Genomic DNA, 22,124 nt, shown 5'->3' with positions numbered 1-22,124 from the left:
TTTAATTAAGAATTTCACAAATACACTCTTAATTGGAGGTTCCTCATTCTGGGGAAATTTCCATTTTACAAATGTGTTCTTGGAGAGCACATAATTATGGCCAGGTGGTCTGAATTCCTGTGGCAGTTAGCAGGAGGACAATTTTAGGAGGCGCTTCCCAGGCTGTGTCCTCCCAGCTTTCGATGAGGTGTTTTTTTTAAGCCAGACCATTTTACCCAGTGTTAATTGGGAAGTGGTTATAAGAGGGTATGTCTCAGAATATTTCATTAAATTGTGCATTGGTTTTATATAGCTTTCTGTATTTGTGTTGTATTTAACAATATAACAGTTAAAAATAAATATCTCTTTCAACTTGTTCACTGCTTCACAGCGAAAAGTGGCGTAGGTGCGGGCCACTGGGTGGGTGGGAGTGGCCGGGAGTATCCAGTCCCAGGCGAAAGCAACCCGTCCTGTTGCGTCCGGCCTCAAAGGAACCATCTAGTCTGCTGGAGGAGGGCAAAACAATCAATGACAATAACAATAATGATAATGATAATAACAACCAGAGTAATAACAAATCCGAGAGACTCGCATCTCCAAATAACAGTAAGTATTACGAAGAGCGTCCCCGCGGAGCCGCCAAACGGGACTGCATCTGCAGCGGCTGCTGCGGCTCTCGCGGCGCCCCTGGCGGCCCCCTTCCTGGCCGGGGTCCGTGGGTGGGGCGGGGCCTGGCGGGCGGGGCGGGGCGGGGCGCCGGGCCCCAGCCGAGGGTGGGGACGAGGGGCAGTGAGGGGCGGAGGGGCTGCTGGGCGGGGCGCGCTCGGGCCTCAGCTCCTCACGCGCCACACTCGCAGCTCCATATCCCGCGCCGCCGGGAACCTTGGCAGCAGGCGCCGTCCGCGAGCCGAGGCGGCAGCCGCAGGAGGAGCCACGGGCTCTAAGGTAGGCGCCCGGACGCCCGCCGCGCGGCCTGGAGCCCAAGCTCCGCGGGCCCGGCCGGAGGGTTGTAGCGGGGCCGGGGGGCGGGCGGTACGCGAAGGCCCGGGCGGGCGGGGCCGGAGCCTGGGGGCGGGGACCGGCCTGGCAGGAGAGGTCGGCCGGGTCTCCCTGCACTGGCTCGGCAGGCGGAGCTGTGGAAGTCGGGGTTCGAGGCCGTGCGGGTGCGTCCGCACGCCCAGGTCGGTCCCGGGCCGTGGCAGCCCGGGAGGTGTGGAAACCGCTTGCCCCGGGGGCGCCCACAGAGGAGAGAAGGCGGGGGACGGCCTGCTCCCTCCCACTTGCGGGTCTCCTAGGCCAGTTCGCCCGCGCAGCCCTCGGGAACTTGTTAACCGGAAAGCTTGGCAGAGAAACAAATGCCAACGTTTTGGAAGAACTGAGAGTCACGTCGTTAGGCGCTGAGGCTTTATTTTCCTTCCCCGCCCCCTGCCCAACCTCGGCCCGACTTGGCCAAAGAAGGATGTGTCACCAGCTCCGGGCCTTGGGCGGGATCCCCAGCCTGGCTGGGAGTGGGAGTACCTGAAACAAAGGTAACCGGAGGCCCGGCAGACCCCCTGCCCAGCCCTTCGGCCGTCCTCGGGCCGCCCCGGTGGGTCTCACTCCCTCGCCGACCCGGCCGCCGCCTCCGAGGGGCTTTCTCCTGGGAGACCTCTCGATGGAAACCAGCTGGCCCAGCTTGTAGTTGATGTTGCATCTGAACTCTGCTGTGCTCATATTATTCTCAATCCTCCGACTCTGGTAAAGCTTAAGGAAATTTTATCCATTTTTAGTGGTGAGCAAATGTAAGGGAGGGTAAATTGTTGTTTGTAAATTATAAGGTATTTTCTTATTAGGAAATGGTCTGAAAGCATGAAATAAAAATTCTTAACACGTAAGCAAAACGTGATTTGTGGTGCCGTCCAAAACTGAGGAAGTGTCCCTTCTCAAATCATTTATGTAGAAAACAGCCCCAAACCTTTGGTTCCAGGCATTTCTCTTTGTTCTTCATTAGTTTCAGGCCTCAGTTTCTTGTAAACAGAGCACCCAGTGCTGAGACCCTAAGAATTGCCATACTAGGTCAGAGCATGTGCATCCAGCGCAGTAGGCAGCAGGCTTGTGTTGTAGTAAAACAGTTTTCTTTCTTGGTGATGCCATTAACAATTATCTCATTTTCATTCCTTTTAGTAGTATCCATGACTGTTAGTGAAAGCCTTTTAAAAATCTGTAGACCAGTCCTAATTTGTACATACAATTTATTGACATTGATTCTATCCAAATGGCTCTCCTATCCTCTCTGGCAGAGAACTAACTTATAACATGAGATACTTGTGGGAAAAACTGGGATCTTTTTAATAAACCTGGGAGCTCAGAAATTGAGGACAGGGGAAACAAAAGTGCAGTCTTTTAAAAACAGAGAACTTTACCGGGACTAACCTGGTTGTTGGGGTTCAAAAATAGCTTTATCCATTAACAACCTGAACATTAAGCAGTTAAAGATTTATTTGTATTCATAAGTATTTGCATATTTTAAAATGCAGCTTAACATTCTGGAGTGGAAGGAGCTATCAGACTCTATTCTAAGATGAATTAATTTGGCCTTAATGTTTAGCTGAAACCAGCTGCCCTAAGAGAATGAAAGTTTTGTTTCAGCAAGAAGGGAATAAAGTTGATGAGTAATTTTGGAGTGTGGGATACTAAAGGTGCACCTGTTCAAGCCATAATTCTGCTTTTAAACTCTTCAGAGGCTCCTCATTACCTCTGGCAGACAGTTTCCATGGCCATGGCCCTTGCCACCTTTCAGTATGCAGCTAAAGCTATGTATACTTACCCTCTGAAATTTCTTGACATCTGCTCCATCCCTCCCCCAAAAACTACTGCCCGGAGAAGAATTGATCACCCTTTTGGGCATTATCATTGTCTCTCTAAGTTAGAGGTTTTTGTCCCTGGTACTGTTGACATTTGGACCAGATAGTTCATTGTCGTGGTGGGTTATCTTGTGCATTATAGGATGTTTAGCAGCATTCCTGACCTCTACTTAATGGAAACCAGTATTTTACACACACACACACACACACACCACCAGTTGTGACAAATAGTCACACAACCCACACAGTTGTATCAGTCAAAAATGCCTCCAGACATTGCCCTTGGGAGGGCCCCGATTAACCCCACCAGAGAACCACTGCTCTAAACAGACTACAACCTTAACACCAGTGACACTGCATTGTCTTCATTTGCTTATGTGTTGATTTAATCTACTATGCTAAGCTTGAGGGTAGGAGCAGTCTTATTCATTTATTTGACAAATACCTGAAGAAGGGACTACTTTGCCAGCTAGACACTATTTAGGTCTGGGAATCCTGTGGTAAAACAACTGATGTAGTCTTTGCACTCCTAGACATTACAGTCCAAAGAATGAAAGATGCATGTATGTATAATGATACAATTATCCCATGACAATTGTGATAAATTCTGGGAGAAGTACAGGATATTCTAACTACATAAAACAGGGGTCCTGACCTAGTTTGAAAACTAGGAAATTTTCCTTTGGAAATAAACTTTAAGGTGAGTTGGACTTTGAGGATAAATAGAAGTTATAAGGTGAAGCTTAGAGGGACCACACTCCCACAAAAGGAACAGGACCTTTCTGGGAACTTAGAGGCCAGTGCAGCTGGAGCATGGAGAGTGATAGGTGCGGGATGATATAAAATGAAGCTGGGAAAGTAAGTGAAAGCTGTCTCAAGCAGCAGTTCTCAGTTCAGCCTGCTCATTAGAATCACAAGAAGAACTTAATACTAGTCCTGGTCCATTCTCCAAGCTCATTAAATCAGAATGTCTTTATTGGTCCTACTTCCTCCCTAACTGCCATTTTCCCTACACCTCCCAAAGGGATAACCACTGCTACTAGTTTCCAATAACTTATTGTAACAAACAGCTGGGACTCAGGTGATAGCAGAGGAGATGGAGAGAAGTAGATGGATATAGGATATATATTTAGGAGGCATATGTCTAGACATTTTCTGTGGGCATTCAAACAAATGCATATTCTTTCCTCCCGTTTACAAAAATGGTAGCATACTGTACACACTGTTCTGTTTCTTGTTTTGTTCTCTGAACAATGTCTTGGAAATCTTTCTATTTCAATATAGTTTCCTTATTCTTTTGAATGACTGTAATATTCCATTGTATAGATATACCACAGGTTAACCACTCTTTGATGAACATTTAAATTGTTTCCAATAACTTACTGTAACAAATAATACTATGCTTGTGCCAGTTCAGGTGTGTGAATATATTTGTAAGATGGGTTCCTAGAAGTGGAATTGTTGAGTCAAATGTGTACACACGCGTATTTGTTAATATTTGTGCTTGTAAAAGATCACTCTGGTCATATTAGAGAAAAGGATTTAGAAGGAAATCAGTGAATGTGGGAGACAACATACCCTAAATTAAGGTTACTGTGTGCTGTAGAATGGTGTTCCCCCCAAAATCGATATTTTGAATCCCTAACCCCCAATGTGACTATATTTGGAGATAGTCTTAGGAAGTAATTAAGGTTCAATGAGGTCATCGGGTTGGGACCCTAATCTGATCAATTGGTGACCTTGTAAGAAGAGGAGGGAGGAAAGGCCATGTGAGCACACAGTGAGAAGCCAAGAAGAGAGTGCTCACTAGAAACTGACCTTGCTGTATATTGATCTGGAAATTCTATAAATTCCTGTTGTATAAGCCACCCAGTCTATGGTATTTTGCTATAGCAGCCTGAGCCAACAAATACACTGGAAAAGTAGAGGAGAAAAGATGGTAGCTGGAATTATGGTGGTAGCAGAGGAGATGGAGAGATGTAGATGGATACAGGAGATGTATTTAGGCATAACTGATAGAATTTGATGATAGATATGGCACAAGCAGTGAAAGGGAGAAATAAGTGTGTAGGATGACTCCCTGTGTTCTGGCTTACCCAACCAGGAGAATGGTGGAGTTGTTAGCTGAGACAAAGAACACTAGAAAGATAAGTAGTGTTAAGGTGGATTTAAATCACATTTCACTTTGAGACTGGTGAGACTCTCAAGTGGAAATGTCATATAAGCATCTGATCATTCAAATGCAGAGGAGTGGGCTGAACTGGGGACACAATTTTTAGGTGGAAATTGAAAGGTGTGGATGGAATTACCAAGGGCAGTGGGTTGCAAACCTGCAGCCCACAGCTGAATCTGGCTTACGGATGTGTTTTGTTTTTCTAATATAGTGGTTTTTGTTGTTTAATTTTTAGTTAGTTGCCCATAATTTAAAATCTGAAGATTTCCCATGAAAATCCAGATTTGGGATTTTTCTTTAAAAAGGAGAAGATGTGGCTCTACTATTCTGACTTTCCCATATGGCACTAATTGATTGGAGCTAAGTCACAGCTGATTCCAGTTGCTTTCTAGTTCACCAAAGAATCCACCACTCCCTAAAACTTATGCTTGGCCAACTTTGCTCATATACTTCTCAGACCCAGAAGTCATTTAATTGTGTGGTCCCTGCTCTTGGAAAAGAGTATAAAACAGTGATTCTGATCTTGGCTGCACATTGGAAACATCGGATGACTTAAAAATAATGATGCTGGAGCCCACTCCAGAAATTTCTATTTCTGTTTACTTGTTCCAAATTATAGCCTTGGATTTTTAAAAGTTCCACAGGTAATTCCACTGAGCAGTGGAAACTGAGAACCGTTGATAGAGATTAAGAAGAGAAAAGAGCTCAAGATTTCAAAGTTGGGTAAAGGAGGGTAGCAGCCCCAGGAAAGGGATGAGAAGTGGCCAGAAAAGTACAGTGGCATTGCCCCTTGCTTGCAGTTAAGGCATGCAAATCTAACCCAATCTACTTGAAGGTGTTTTTAATTAGATGAGAGAGAATGAAGTTTTATTTTGCATCTATACTCCCTGTTTGTTTTGTATTTATATGCTGTTCATTTACTGTGTGGTGTTATGTACACAAAAAACAGGCATGCTTTACTTATGAGCCATTTAAAGGATATTCAAGAGTAATTTAAACCATGCTTGATTTTTGCCTTCGGTGTTTATTTTAGAATCTAATTGCAATTTAAGATGTGTCATAAAAGGCAAGAAAAAAGTATTTCAGAAAGGTAGGCGTCATCAAGTAAAGAAGTAAATTGAAAATGATCTGTTGAATTTGGCAAGATGAGGTCTTTGAACTCAGCAAGAACCATTTTAGATGGGAAGAGGCAAAAACCAAATTGAGATGGGTAAGAAGTAAGTAAATGGAAATGATAAATGTTGGAAAAATCTTTTGAGAAGTTTATCTGAAAGGAGGAGTGGTGAGGGAGAGACAGGTGTCTTACATGTCTCTATGATAGGTGCTCAGAGTGTGTTGGTTACCCAGACACTTCTAAGTTTTTAGGGAGGTAACCCAATGGTGCCTGATTACCCCCTCCCTCATTTCAGAGGGGTCTTGCTTGTATTTGTTTTGGAGACTTTGTGTTTTTCACTGAGATGTTTTGCCAGAACTCTTGAGTCTCAGATGTTAGAAATTAGGCCCTTAGACTCTTTCTTATATGGAAAGCTATAATGCTCCTAAAGGCCAGTAGTGATCTGGGTTCCAGTGACCCTGACATCATCCTCTCATTGAACTGATGAACAAAGACCAGATTGTTGGCATGTTGAAAATGGAATACTTGGCTGTGTCAGGGAACATGTATCTAGCTGTCAGATTTCCAGGGGTACTTTTTGCAGCTGTATTTTTCCCAAATAACTTGATATTATAACTTGGTTTTCCAGTTGCATGCATGTAAAACTTCTCAAACTTTGAAACCTTTTTCATTGATGGTGATTAAAGGTTATAGACAGAAGACTGAGGAGTAGAACCTCGTTGAGCTCAGAGGGAAGGGGAAGAGAGCACTGAACAAACTTTGGTTTCCAAAAGGTTGTGTGAATGCTTTTACCTTGAAGACCTTGTGTTAAACCCCCTAAAGTGGGTTATCATGCAGGTAGATGGCCACTACCATTCTGTCTCTTGCATTTCTGCATTCTTGGTGACCTTAACCTGGCAAAGGAAGGCTTAAAGGTCAGTTTTGCACTTAATGTTTCTAAGAGTTGTGATGTACCAGCAGAACAAAAAACCATAGGGGTTGCAAAATGCCAAGGATGATTAGTGAAGAATGGTGTTCATTAGTTGAGGGGGTAAGCCCCATTGTTATACTTTTTGCAGATAGGAGTATCATCTTGTGAGGGACTAGCCTTCATAGCTGCCATCAGTTCATCAGTTAGGTGGATGGTGGTTAACTTCTGCTCTATGATGAATGACTTTGTGACATGAATAGCAGACCTTGGTTTATAAAGGTTTGTACTGGGAGTCTGTGATAAGAAAGAGAATATTTTGTTTAGAAACTCATATGCTTAGACAATTGTAGGAATTCCACCATCACAAATATACTTAGGTACTTTGCCTGGATGGTGGTAGATGGAGGGAAAAGTTCTTGCCAAGGTGTTCCAGAGCTGCTTATATTTGTAGAGGACACAGGTAAGTGAGTGGGGAATGGAACTGCAGTCAGTTCTTGGATGCAAAACCTTGATCTTTCAGGTGTGAGTTCTGTGACTTATTTTTTATTGAGTTAAAATTCACATAACATAAAATTAACCATTATAAAGTGTATAATTCAGTGACACTCAGTACATTCACAGTGTAGGGCAACCATCACCATTATCTAAATCCATAACATTTTTATTACCCAAAAGGAAACCCTTTATCCAGAAGCTCCCATTTCTCTCCCCGCATTCCCTGGGAAGCACCAGTCTGCTTTCTGTTTCTACGGGTTTGCCTATTCTGGATGTTTCATATAAACGGGATCACACAATATGTGACTTTCTGTGTCTGGCTTCTTTCATTTAGCATAATATTTATAAGGTTCATTCATGCTATAGCATGTGTTCTTTTCTTTGAATAATAATTCCACTGTATGAATATACCACATTTGTTTATCCACTAATCAGAAGATGGACATTTGGGTTGTTTACACCTTTTGGCAATTGTAAATAGTGTACATATGTGTACAAGCTTTTGCTTGAATACCAGTTTCATTTATTTTGTCTATACACCTATGAGTGGAAATTGCTGGGTCACAGTAATTCTATGTTTAACTTTTTGAGGAACCACCAAACTTTTACACAGCAGCTGTACCATTTTACATTTCCACTAGAAATATTCAAAAGTTCCAATTTCCCTACATCCTCAACAACACTTGTTATTTTCTGGTTTTGTTTGTTTGTTTGTTTTGGGTTATAGCCATCCTAGTGGATGTGAAGTAATATCCCATTGTGAATTTGATTTGCATTTCCCTAATGACTGATGATGTTGAACATCTTTTCATGTGCTTGTTGGCCATTTTATATCTTTGGAGAAATGTGTATTCAAGTCCCTTGCCCATTAAAAAAAAAAAAGTTATTGATTTCAAAGAGAGGAAGGGAGAGGGAGGAAGATAAAGAAGCATTGCATCGATGAGGGAAAGGCTGCCTCTTGCCTCTCTTATTGGGGATCAAGCCCTCAACCCTGGCATGTGTCCTGACCGGGAATTTAACTAGTGACCTCCCTGTGCACAGGATGACAGCCAACTGAGCCACACAGACTGGGCTGCCCATTTTTCGATTGGGCTGTTTGTCTTTTGGTTGTCAAGTAGTTGTAAGAGTTCTTTATATATTCTGAATAGTAGACCCTTATTATTAGATACATGATTTGCAAATATTTTCTTCCATACCATAGGCTGCTTTTTCACTTTCTTGATAGTGTCCTTTACACAAAGCTTTTAATTCTAATAGTCTAATTTATGTTTTTGTTGTTGTTGTTGCTTATATTTGGGGTACCGTATCTAAGAATCATTGCCAAATCCAAGGTCATGTCAGTTTACCACTATGTTTTCTTCTAAGAGTTATTTAACACCTTTAATTCTTACATTTAGGTCTTTGATCCATTTTGAGTTAATTTTTGTGTGTAAAGTAAGGGTCCAACTCCCTTCTTTTGCATGTGACTATCCAGTTGTCTTAGTACCATTTGTTGAAAGAAATGTGTGTTTTTATGCAAGTCTCAGATTCTGAGTTTTCTCTTTTGTGAAATGAAAGTGATAAAAATACCTCACAGAGTTGTGAGATTAGAAAGAGAGGGTGTATGTGTAATCACTTTGAAAAGTATAAATCAATAAAATATTTGTGATCATTATTGTTTGCCACAGATAGCTTTCATTTGTACAAAGCACCTGTAAGTTAGTGTCCTTCAGCAACCACCAAAAATCTTCCATTTTAGTGCATAGTGAGTCATGACAAACTAGAGGACTGGGATCCCTGCTGTACCCCTGGGTACAAAGTCACAGGGCCCCAGATGCAAGAGGTAATTGCAGAAGTTGTACCCATCCAGAATTAAAAGTATATTTTCTTGTAGGGCATATGTTTGTCAAATTCTGTTGCTATTTCTATACTCAAATTTGGGGTTATCTATTCTAGGTGTGTAAGGCATAGTTTTCAAGACTAACGTGTTTTTAGGCAGAGTAGGAGAATCAAGGCAGTTCTTTTTATTGGATCAAGAATCCTCACATTTCATTGTACCAGCTGTTAAACCTCTAGAACTAAGACTGTTTTCTCATTCAGTAGCTAGTGACCTCACTTAGTTCAATCAGCAAATATTTATTGAGTTATCACTATGTGACCGGCACAGTACTAAGTATTAGAGATACAGTGCCTTGACCCTGCAGTCCCCTCTAAATCTGTTCTTCTCTACTGTTGTCTAATTCATTGAGTCCAATTCCTTTCCACCAGTCTTTCTTCAGTTCACACTAATCAGACCTTTACTCCACACTACATCTCCAGGACTTTATTTTATAATTGGAAGTTTGTACCTTTGACCACCTTCATCCATTTTACCTCCCACCCCCCCACCTCTGGCAACCACCTGTCCTCTGTATCTATGAGTTTGTTTTGTTTTGTTGTTGTTGTGTTTTTGTTGTTTTTTCAGATTCTACATATAAGTAAGATAATGCAGTATTTGTTTTTCTCTGTCTGACTTATTTCACTTATCATAATGCCCTCAAGGTTTATCCCATGTTGTCAAAAATGGCAGGATTTCCATTTTTTGGCTGAATAATAGTCTGGTGTGTGTGTGTGCGCGCACGCATGTTGTTTCCATGTCTTGGCTATTGTAAATATGTTTCAATAAAGATGGGGATGTAGATATCTTTTCAAGTTAGTGTTTTCATTTCCTTCGTATAAATACCCAGAAGTGGAATTGCTTTATTATATGGTAATTCTATTTTTAACTTTTTGAGGAACCTCTATACTCTTTTCTTTTCAATATATCTTTATTGACTTTAGAGAGAGGAAGGGAGAACATCAATGATGAGAGAGTCATTGATCAACTGCCTCCTGCATGCCCCCTACTGGGGATTGAGCCCGCAACCCCGGGCTTGTGCCCTGACCCGGAATCGAACCTCTGTCTCCTGGATCATAGGTTGATGCTCAGCTGATGAGCCATGCTAGCCTAGCATCTATACTGTTTTCTATGGTGCCTGCACCTATAGTGCACAAGGATTCCCTTTACATTCCCACCAATAGGGTACAAGGGTTCCCTTTTGTCCACAACCTCACCAGCACTTATCTTTTGTTTTTTGGTAGCAGCTGTTCTAATGGGTGTGAGGTGATAAGTATCTCATTGTGGTTTTGATTTGCATTTCCCTGATTAGTGATGGTGAGCACCTTCTCATGTATCTGTTGGCTATCTGTATATCTCCTTGGAAAAAATTTCTGTTCAGATCCTCTTTCCATTTTGTAGTTGGATTGTTTGGGAGTTTTTTGCTTTTGATTTGTATGAGTGCTCTATATATTTTGGATATTAACCTCCTATCAGATATATGATTTGAAAATATTTACTCCCGTTCTATAGATTGTCTTTTCCTTGTGTTGATGGTTTCCTTTGCTGTACAGAGCCTTTTAGTTTGATGTCATCCCATTCGTGTATTTTTGCTTTTATTGCCTGCTGTCAAATTTACTATTCTTAAGGTCACTCTAGAGAAGTAATTTCAGATTGGTTCGCGAAATACAAATAGCAAGGTAAAGATACTCTGTTGAATCTCATGAAATATATAAGGGGCCTATTCAAATGAAGATGCTTTCATTTCTAAAATGGATTGTCAATTTAAAGACTTCATGTGGTATTAAATAAGAGGTTTGTTCTAAAAAAGAATACATTTTCAACTTACTATGCAACTGGTTTTGTACACAGCTGGATATTTATTTTACTACAATTGATCACACTCTGCTTTAGGTATTTAAATTCTAAAAAATAAATCTTTAAACACTTGAAAATATGAAAAAATTATATAGGGTTATTCTATCCAATTTGGGTTTTCATTTATTGATAATAAAGATCTACAGTGTATCATTTGCTGAGGGGTTCTCCTAAAGAGCAGCATGAAATTATTTCTTCTACCTTGACATTTAAAAACTAAATCTCCAAATTATCAAAATAAGCACTTGATTTTTATAAACTCAAAATGGAAGAATTTTAAGTATCAGGTTATAAAAGCAGTTTGTTTATTTTGGATACTATAATACAAATTAAATGTCAGCCTACAGACTATATTTCAATATACATTTGGCTGTAAGTCCACCTTATAATTTAATACAGTTTGTTGTAAATCCATCTTTTAATATTTTGATGGTTTTAAGTAACATGATTTTAATTAACAGATTTTTTGAGATATAATTCACATACCATAAAATTCTTTAGAATATTCACAGATTTGTGCAGCCGTCACCACCACCACCATTTAATTTCAGAACATTTTCACCACCCAAAAAAAACCCCCATGCCCATTAGCAGTTATTCTTCATTTCCCTCTCTCCCCAGCCCTTTGCAGTCACTAATCTACTTTCCCTCTCTATAGATTTGCCTATTCCACAACTTTCATATAAATGGAATCATATACTATGCTGCCTTTTCTGTCTAGCTTCTTTTACTTCACATAATGCTTTTAAGGTTTCATCTGTGCTGTACTGTGTATCAGTTCATTCTTTTTTATGGCTGAGTAATAATCCATGTATATATTACATTCTGTTTACCATTCATCAGTTGATGGACACTTGGGTTGTTTCCATCTCTTGGCTATTATAAATGATGCTGCTGTGAGCACTTAAGTATAGTTGGTATATGTGGACATATGTTTTTAGTTCTCTTGGATATACTGTATACCTGGGAGTGGAATTGCTGGGTGTGTTGACTAATTTTATACATCAACTTTGGTAAAGCCATGATATCCAAATATTTGATAAAATGTATCTGAATGTTGCTGTGAAGGTATTTTTCACATGAGATAAACATTTACATCAGTAGATTCCCCCCCCCCCATGCTTTCCCAGAGTTTATTGAAAGTGGGAAGTAGAAAAAGTAATGGTACTGTTAATAAAAGTTACCAGACAGCAAGGGAGAAACAGGAAAATTATTTAAACAAAACACAAAAAGGAACTGCAGTACCATAAAAACACAGCTGGCTGAAGCATTGAATATAGAATCAGACAGTTTTACAGACTTCACAGTTTTTAAGCAATTGTTATAATAATGGATATTTGTAATAATGATCCTGAGTCACTAATAACAATGCCCAGTTTGTGCAATATGTTCTGTTTGAGAAGATAGTGTACATTATATAACATGGTTTCATTAAAATGTTTAAAACATTTAAAAGTTCCAGGACTTATGGGGGTAAATCGAAATTAAATTCTTCTGGAAAAGTAACTTAGCTGGAACTCCTCATTTCTCAATATTGTTTTAATAACATGAATTTCATTACATAATAAAACAGTTCATCTACTGTGAGTGGAAATCAAAATTTGTTTTTAAATACTATCAGTTTAATTAAAAACTGCCACATTAACCTTATAATAAATCTTTAATAATATGCTGATCTAAGATAAAATATTTTTACTTGAAATTGCTTTATCATGTGTCATAAAAGAATTTTTAGATGATTTCAAATATTCCTAAGGAGTTTTGCAATATTACTTTTTAAAAGGTTTATTAGTCAAAAAGATTGGGAAACACTGATCCATTTTTAGCCTGATTACTGAAATTATACTGATTGTTGTCAGATTAGGCCTGGATCCAGAATGGCCAGCCTGGAAAAGATATGTTACCATCGTCAGAGTGTAGGGACAGGATTTGTCATATGATGGGGCCCTTTAACTAACAAGCACAGCATTTCTACTCACTTTGAAAAAGGTATAATTTCCCTCCTTTCAATCTATGTTGTTGCTTTGGTCTTAAATGTAGGCAGATGGGCACATGTACTGCTCCTCCTACCCTCATTATAATCAAAGCTTAGAATGTCGCAAAGAAATGGACAGCTAAAAAATCATGGTAAGTATCCATTACATATGATTAAGATGTTTCTGCTACTAAGATGGAATGAGAGACCAAAAGAGGGAAGGAGGTACAGTATTATGAAAGCAAGAGCTTAAAGAAAAACTGATGGAGAGACTATCAGTGAAGGTGTTTATTTTTGTATGTCATAGAAATTTATTGGTTTTAAGGAATAAACATCCACTTAAAAATATACAGGTAAAAAGGTTGTTTATAGTAAAAATAGAGCACATCAGTTCACTCCAATTTTACTAAGTGAACCCAGCCATCATGGAAACTGAACATATATCTCCCTCTTTCCTTCCCTCCCTCTCTCTCTCTCATCTGCTGTATTTTCTTAACACATTTTCTCCTGTCGTGTTGCTTAGCATGGGTGCCCCAAAACAGTGGCTTCAGCCATCAGATCTGTAGGACCTTTAAGACCCAGAGTTTTCAGCTAACTGACAATGTTTTAGCACTTCAATTCCAAATCCCCAGAAGAGAAAATACTATTGGCCTACCTTGCTTGAGTTACTAACCCAAGCAGATATGAGCAGGGATTAGAAAGCATGTAACACATGAAGTTGTCCCATCTAGCCTGTAGACAAAGCTGGTCTGTAAGAAATAGTGACATTACTTGTTTATTTTTTATATTATTATTTTTAATCCTCACCCAAGGATATTTTTTCCATTGCTTTTCAGAGAGAGTGGAAGGGAGAGAAAGAGAGAGAGAGAGAAACATTGATGTGAGAGAGACACATTGAGCCTGCAACCGAGGTACATGCCCTTGGCCTGAATCAAACCCGGGACCCTTCAGTCTGCAGGCCGACACTCTAACCGCTGAGCCAGACCAGCTAGGATGACATTACTTGTTTAGAAAGATTTGTTTGAAAAGGAATTAATTGGTACCCTGAGCTCTGGGGGGAAAGAAAGAAAGATGGGAGTATAAAATATGTATATCTCCCCCACCCTCCCAAAAAAAGATGGTAAGAGTGTAATAGGAAAGGAAGATTGGGTCAGTTTACATGAACCACTGTCCATTCTGTAGCCCTAGGCAGCTTTGTTGCCCCAGTAATCTTTACAGATGATTCCCACCCAGCAGGAATGGTAGTCTTAGGAGGTGAGATGAAGTAAATGACTAACTTTAGGAATATAACCAAAAATTTTCATAAGATCTGTACTATAATATCTATCTGGTATAGATACCTTGGGCCAGAATCTGTTTCCCTTTAATAGACAGCTACACATTCATGATAAAAGTCTGTTTAGGTGATGACAAACCACCCTGGGAAATCTCCATTACGTTATGTTCAGCTCACCTATGTTTGTAACTGTTGACGTTCAAATGTCCTAGTCCTCCAACTCCGCACATAGTGAGGCTTGGTTTGTCGTGAGTCCTTCATGCATAGCACAGATAAATAGTAACAGGGGCACTCATAAAGAGGGGTGTCATTAGGGATGGGTAACAGTGTATCAGCAAAAGCTTTAATGGTCTCCAGTTATCAGTATGGCTGAGTCCCTTTTCTTAAAGGACCAAGGCCTGGCTGACAAAATGCTCTGAGATGCTTTAGTACCTAAATGCCTGGGTATGCATTCTCCAGGAATTTGAACATCGATAAGCTAAGTTTGGGGATCAGAGTGGTACAGAGGTGAGCCACAGGTCTATTTGATTAGACTTTTATAAAAGAACTTACCTAGCTATAGTATACGCATAACTGAGCTCTTGTTTGCAGTCTTTCTCAATGTGTGTGTGTTGGGAGAGAGTACTGAGTCATGCAGCTCTAGTGGATTATCTTCTGTACTTTGCCTCTCAGTACTACAGCATTTGTGATGGGGGCCAGGAGTGCTTGTCTTAGGTTCAAAGCATATGTTAAACCTTTTCATCAGGTAAAATGCTGATTAAGCTGAGCAGTTATGAGAAATGTCTAAGAGTGCCAATCATCCTAGATGGAGTCAGTCAGTCCCTCCTTAAACTGGTAATAAATAGTGAATTTTTTCCTATTCAAGGTATTGACTAACAAACATAAAGGATAGTATATTAGTAAATTGCTCCCCTCCCTTCTTCCTTCTCTTCCTTTAATTAAGTGCTTCCTCCTATGCCAGGCTCTGTTCTGGTGTTGGGATACAGTGGCAAATGAGGCAAAACAAGATCCTTGCCTTCATGGAGCATACATTATAGGGATAAATACTGTAACCGTGTAAACTATAAATAAAACAATTTCAGATACTGGTAAGTGCTGTACTGGCACTTATAATGGGAAAGAGAATAATGAGCTGGGACCTTGGTCAAGGGAGAGGAAGAGGCTGTTGGAGGAACCAAAAAAAAAAGGCCAGGGGGAAAGCAGTGCAAGATGAAGTAAGGAAGGTGGTAAGCAAATTCTGGAGCTATGTTAGGGAAGGAGTTTAAGTGTTGTTCAAAATGGAGTGGGTGACCATTAGAACATCTGAAACAGGAGAGCAATGTGCTCTAATTTACAGGGTGAAGCAAACATATTTTTACAGTTGTGAGTACATGAAACACAATTTATTCTTGTATTATTATTGTATTATTTTCCATATGAACAACTGTAGACCTACTTTTGCCCCACCTTATATATTACTCTGGTTATGCTGTTTAGAGAATGACTGGAATATGTAGAGGCAAGAGTGGAAACAGAGAGACCAGTTTAGAAGGCTATGACAGTAGAGTAGGTGGTAGAGGATGATCATTTTCGCCAGGATTTTAGCAGTGGAGGTAATGAGAAGTGGTGAAAATTGAGAGAGATTTCAGAGATAGGATTGTCAGGTCTTACTGAGTTTATTCTGGGTGTGGCCTGCAAATATGGCATATGGCCATTTCATTCATTTTTATGGACTTCCAAACATCTAACAAGTACCTTGTGAAAAGATTTTTTGCCCCAGTAAGGTACTTAGGTTGTGTATGTACCAGGCTATCAGGTTGTCTGTCTAAACAGTAAGAAATTAATAATAAATAAACCCTTGCTGGGCCTCATCTGCAGAATATAGGGATTCTTCAGTCGTACATGTAAAATGACAGCTGACTGAAGAACTTTGGGAGTGTCTCAGGGTTCTCCTCATACCCCTCGGGGTACTTGAGGCTGAACGACAGTCATAGGTTAGTGAGGCAGGCTTGCTGGGCTCAATTTCCTTACTGTCTTCGGCTTTTTGGTTTGGACCCTCATCATGTCTCCCTAGTTAGCTTCTTGTAGTTGAACCTTTTTCTCAACTCTGCTTTCATGTCTGATCTCAGCATTCTCTTCCCTAGCTCTCTCCTCCTCTCCAACACTTCTGTCTTGGTAGTGAATGACAGTTTTTCACCAAAATTGTGCCACAAAGCCCCACTAGAGGTGGTAATTCAGATTTGTGCCCCAAGGGTTGTTTCATTTAGATAGGTTCTACTCTTGAGCCAACAGCACCAGAACCTTTTGCCTGAAATTGTCTTGTAGACAGACAAATGCTTCATGGGCTCTTCCAGTGAGCAAGCTCAGAGATTCTCTGGATCAGTGCAAAAATGAACTAATTATCTTAATTGTGATAAGACCCCACCTGAGATATGTCAAGTTGATTAAATAGAGGCGATCAATGGGGCCAAGAAATAAGATACCAAAGCTGTACCCAAGATGGAAACTAAGAAATGGGGAAGCAGTGGGTTCTGTTGAGGGACACATTTGAAACCTAGAGGAGCACATGAAAACTGTGAAGGTTATCAGCTAAAAATAATCTGTGTTTCCTTACCTGGAGATATTTCCATTGGGCTTTTGCCCTGTTCCCCTGCCCCAGTTGAATTCTGGGGGTATTCCACAGCATCTGACAGTTCATACATTTAGAAAATATTGTTGAATTTCTATTTTATGCTGTGCACTGGACATGTGGATATGAGGGTGAGTACATTGCAGTGGCTTTCTGATTCATCTCTGCTCTGCTTCCCTGATCCATGACACTGCCACCTGAATCCCATTACCCACCTTCCTGAGAAACTATTGCAGTGCTATAAATGCTTAATAATACTTTGTGAGTAATGAAAATTATTCTATTCAGAAGTTCTTTGCACATAATCTTTGTATTTACAGTCAAACCTCAATTCTCGAACGTTTACCATCTCAAACAGTTCTGTTCTCTACCTCATAGCCCTTTTAGGCTGATACATGAGCATGACCAAAAGCATCTCTCAGGCTGCAAAGGAGAGAATTCAAGTCAGTTTATTGCTAAACCTACTTGTTAAAATCCCAGGAAATTGTGCTGTGAATATTTGTGTGTGTGTGTGTTTGGTTTGTTTTTGTTTTGTTTTATTTTGTTTGGCTTTTGTTGCTGGTGAAATGAACAATTAGAACAATTTTTAAACATAAAGAGGCCATCAAGAGTGCTGATGTTGCTAAGGGCGTGGAAAAAACTGATCACAGGCAACTGAAGAGGTAGAAAAACTGTTGTTGATTTGGATAAATGAAAAGCAGTCAGCCAGTGACAGCACTTCTGAGGCAGTGATATGTGAAAAAAGGAAGATGCTGCATGCTGTTCCTGAAAGAGACCCCTGGAACCAGTGCTGAAAGTGATTCCTTTAAGGCTAGTAGGGGGTGGTTTGATAAATTTAAGAAAGGAAGTGTTTGTTTATAGATTAAACAGTACATTAGACAAGTATTGTATATAAGAAAGGTTAAAACGGAATTATTTGGGGGGTCTGGATAAAATGGAATTATTTGGGGGATCTGGAACAAATTAATTCAATTTACATTATTTCTAATGGGGGAAAAATGATTCGGTTTTCTAACGAATCACTTCTCGAACAGCCCCTTGGAACAAATTAAGTTCGAGAACCAAGGTTCCACTGTATATGTTTTCTCCAGATCAAATCTCATGTTCCCTTTAATGTTAATTTATTTTTCCTGCCTTGATATTTGCAATTTTTCCACATTGAGAGTCATCTGCATTTTTCATTTCCTTTTGTTGATTTAATCTCACAGGTCACTTGTTCTAAAAAAAATTAAGCTTTATGCTTGGCCTTTTGCCATGTCTTCTATAAAATTCTATTATTATATATGGTGATATTTGTGAGTGTGCTTTTAATTGTGTCACAGTCAGTTTTATTGTTGACATACTTATTGTCTTAATTATGCTTATAAAGTTTGGTGATATTCTTATAGTCTGAAGTTCAGAAGTAGCATTAACATTATTTATTGCTTTTTAAAAGTGTAATTTAAAATTTTACTCCATTAACTTTGTTATGATTTTCTTTTATATGGCTATTTTTTGTGTTACAGTTTCATTACTCACTAATAAATTTGTTAGGTTTTCAGGCCTTCTGAAAAACAAAATTGGAGGTAAAAAACTTTTTGTTCTTTCTACCCAGGTTACTGCATTGACTTCAGTGTTCTATAGATTTCTTAATTCCTTTTTTCCCTCCCTCCCTCCCTCCCTCCCTCCCTCCCTCCCTCCCTCCCTCCCTCCCTCCCATCCGTCCATCCTTTCATTCTTCCCTCTGTCCTTCCTTTCTCTTTCTTATGCCTACTAAGACTTTGAGAGAGTTCCTTCCCTAGAAATTAAAACTTCTGGGATTATGGCAGGGACTCAGGTACTGACTTAGCCCAGCTTCTTTAGCTTTAATAGGGACATGGTATAGGACAGAGGGGTTTTGATGTTACCCGGGCTCAGATCAGTTTTTCTCTTTCTACGCTTGTAATATGATCAATATTTGTTTGTTTTTTAAACTTCTCTTAACCCCAGCTTCTTCATCTGCGAAATGGAGATAACACTAATCTCAATGTCAGCATAAGAATTAAATAAGGCACTTAAGTCATCAGCACAATAACCAGCATCTACTTTAAAAATGTTGGTGCAGTAATATTAATCTTCCCTTTGAGAGCCCAATACAAGAGGGATCCCAGCCCTTCACCTACCTATACACCACCACCCATGAAAGGAATATAAGCCCAAGCGAAGAGGCTTCAAAGAGGAAGCGTGCCTAGTTCTCCCTTTCTTGTTCTCTTTCATTATCTGTTGATGATAGTAGTAGCATGAATTCCTGAAGAAGGTGGTCTCACCCCTGATGTATGACCATTCCCTTGACTCTGCCAGTGGAGACCTACAGAGGGGTGATCTTACTTTGAACTCACCAGTCCATTTTTATAAATGATACTCCTTCAGATATATGGTTATTAAAATACACTTTAGGTGTTCCAAAAGGTTAGGGTATGGTCATGGGAGAAAGTGGCTGAGACAGGGTAGAAAACAAGATCAACATAATTTTCATTGTGGAGAAAACGTCAAGAAACTAAGAGGCCAGGATATCAGATGGATTTTTTATTTGGATGTTGAAATCAGTAACAGTTGTAACAGAAATAGTGTTGAAGTGACAGTGAGCCAAAAGCTACAGTCATCAAGGAGTGAAAGAAATTGACCTTAGTGAGATTTAAATACTGCAATAATGAAGGATAGTGGGTGATAGAGTCTAATGATATGTGACTCAAAGCAGGGAATTTTTGGAGAGGCCAGAGGGAAAATGGGCTGGAAGTAGCAATGAGGAACAAGAAGACACCTACCAGGCCTCTTATTTGAAAGGTATGGAGGAGAAAAAGAATCATCATCTAAGGGGCTGCAGGGAAAGCAGCATCCTCAGGGGAGAGCCCAGTTTCCATTTAAGTAGGAAGCTTAAAGGAAGTTAAAGAAGACTTCAGAAAAGAGGTCCAGGATGTGGGGATTTTGCTGATACCTACCGATGAGTCCCACAGGGCTCAGTGGAAGGGTTAGGATTTCAGAAGATGAGATAGAGGCTTAGATACATACCACCATCAGTCAGTATCTTCTACGTATACATCATTAATTCCTTTGCCCCGCTCTCACTTCAGCATCCGTTCCTGGCTAAACCACAGTACTGATTAAATCCAATTCTTTGCCTGTCTCATGCCTGTAAAACCATACTGCTGAGCTTACCTTAATTTAATGATACAACCTAAAGTAGACCCGTAATGTTGCCTGGCAATCATACTAGATTTCCCCAGTCATTTTCTCTGTTTCATCTCCCCCCAGATGACTGTTGCATGCCTTCATTCTCTTCACATATTCACCATCTCCTCCCCCCTCTTCCCTTTCATAAAAGGAACTAGGAAAAAAAGAGCTTTCACGAGCTATCACTGCCTCAGCTACCCACGACCTGCAGTGGTATGCATGTACTGTGATTTCTGTCCTGTTACTGTAAAAGAACTAACCTCTCTAAGTGCTTTATAATCTTTTCTCTTTGATCAGTTTTCCCCTCTTCTGACTCATTGTCTTATATGTGAAAATATTCTTTCATTTTTTCCAGTCTTATAAATAATCCTCCTTGACTTCACTTTCTCTTCTACCTGTTGCCTTATTTCACTGAAACTTCACAGCAAAACTTCTTGAAAGAGTTGTCTGCATTCTGTTGCTATTTCTCTTCCCATTCTTTTTCATACTCAATCCAGTCAGATTTCTGCCCCCACAGTTCCGTTAAAATCACTCTTATCAGTTACCAGTCATGTCTACATCTGTCACTTCTCAGTACTTATTTTACTTAGCATTCAGGAGCAGAGTTGATTACTCCCTCCTCCTTAAGATAGCTTCTTCACTTGGCTTCTAAGGTACATGTCAAGAGCTATAAAAGATCTAAGATTTTACTTTTTTTGTAAGCTAACAAGTTAACTTGCCACAGTTTCATGTATGATGGTGGAAGATACAAGACTCCTGGATCAGGGGAAAAAAGACAATTTATTGCCTACAGCAGTAGCAGTATCCATATTAGCAGTGTTTTTGTACTGGTTCTCATGAGTCCAGTTACCATCAAGACCGTGTGAAGGGAGTCAGTTTATACTTGCACACAAGGTGGATGGTTTTATTAGAAAGGAACCCGTCTGAGAGAACCCAGACCTTTTATAATGGGCAGTAAGCATGCCTTCTCTTTGTTCCAGAGGGAAACATTATCTTTATTATACTGAACCATGACGGTATACAAACATTATTTTATTTTGTTTTTGTAATTCTCACTCAAGGACATACTTAGAGGAAAGGAGAGAGAGAAAACATCGATGTGAGAGAGAAACATCCATCAGTTGCCTTCTGTAAGCTTCCCGACTGGGGATCAAACCTGCAACCCAGGTATGTGCCCTTACCAGGAATCAAACCAGCAACCTTTCAGTACACGGGACAGTGCTCAACCAACTGAGCCACTCCAGCAGGGCGCTTTACAAACATTCTTGAAAAGATAGTCCAGAACTAGCATATCATATCATAAATATGTCATATATCACTGTCTGTCAAGTGAGTCAGTGCCTCACTTGCAATATGTGCAGAAACATGAGAGAATTGTCTCACAGTTCCTCCCTCTCTGGCTACTTCTTTTCACCCTCCTCTGCTGATTCTTCTTTCCTTCCCCAAACTCTAGATCTGCACTCTAGATCTGTACAATACTATAGTCACTAGCTACACATAGCTATTTAATTAAATTTTCGTTTAATTCAGTTGCAATTGCCATATTTCAAGTTCTTAATAGCCACATGTGGATAGTGGCTACCTATTGAATGGCACAGATACATAAATATTTCATCATCACAGGAAGTTCCATTAGACAACACTACTCTGGGTGTTAGAGTACCCTGGCTCGGCCTTTGCATGTTTCTTATTGTATTCCTTTACAGAAATACAGATTTCTATAGAATCCTACAGAATAAGATTTATTATAAAATAAATATTTCTATATCTTTCTCTTTCTGTTTTCCCTCCCTTGGTGATCTCATCCCTTGGCGCCACCACTTCCTCGGCCACCAATAAATCTGTTCTTC

At 40.0% G+C, this 22,124-nt stretch overlaps 1 protein-coding gene across 3 annotated transcripts in view; it reads left to right on the top strand.

Annotated features, from left to right (window-relative positions):
• The first annotated feature begins 729 nt into the window (after positions 1 to 729).
• PPP2R3A (protein phosphatase 2 regulatory subunit B''alpha) overlaps positions 730 to 22,124 on the top strand; it is a 121,295-nt gene continuing 99,900 nt past the window's right edge. The window contains exon 1 of one of the 3 annotated variants that reach the window (XM_081160343.1): positions 730 to 924. The gene's annotated coding sequence lies outside the window, so the exon portion shown is untranslated. Of the gene's footprint in view, positions 925 to 1,052; positions 1,717 to 21,335; positions 21,442 to 22,124 lie in introns of those variants that run through there. The other 2 variants (XM_081160344.1, XM_081160345.1) reach the window with 2 other exon arrangements.

The sequence above is a fragment of the Miniopterus schreibersii genome, assembly GCF_964146895.1.
Source record: "Miniopterus schreibersii genome assembly, chromosome: 15".
Lineage (NCBI taxonomy): Eukaryota > Metazoa > Chordata > Mammalia > Chiroptera > Miniopteridae > Miniopterus > Miniopterus schreibersii.
Note: the sequence above shows the minus strand (reverse complement) of the source record. Positions and strands in the feature narration are given on the sequence as shown.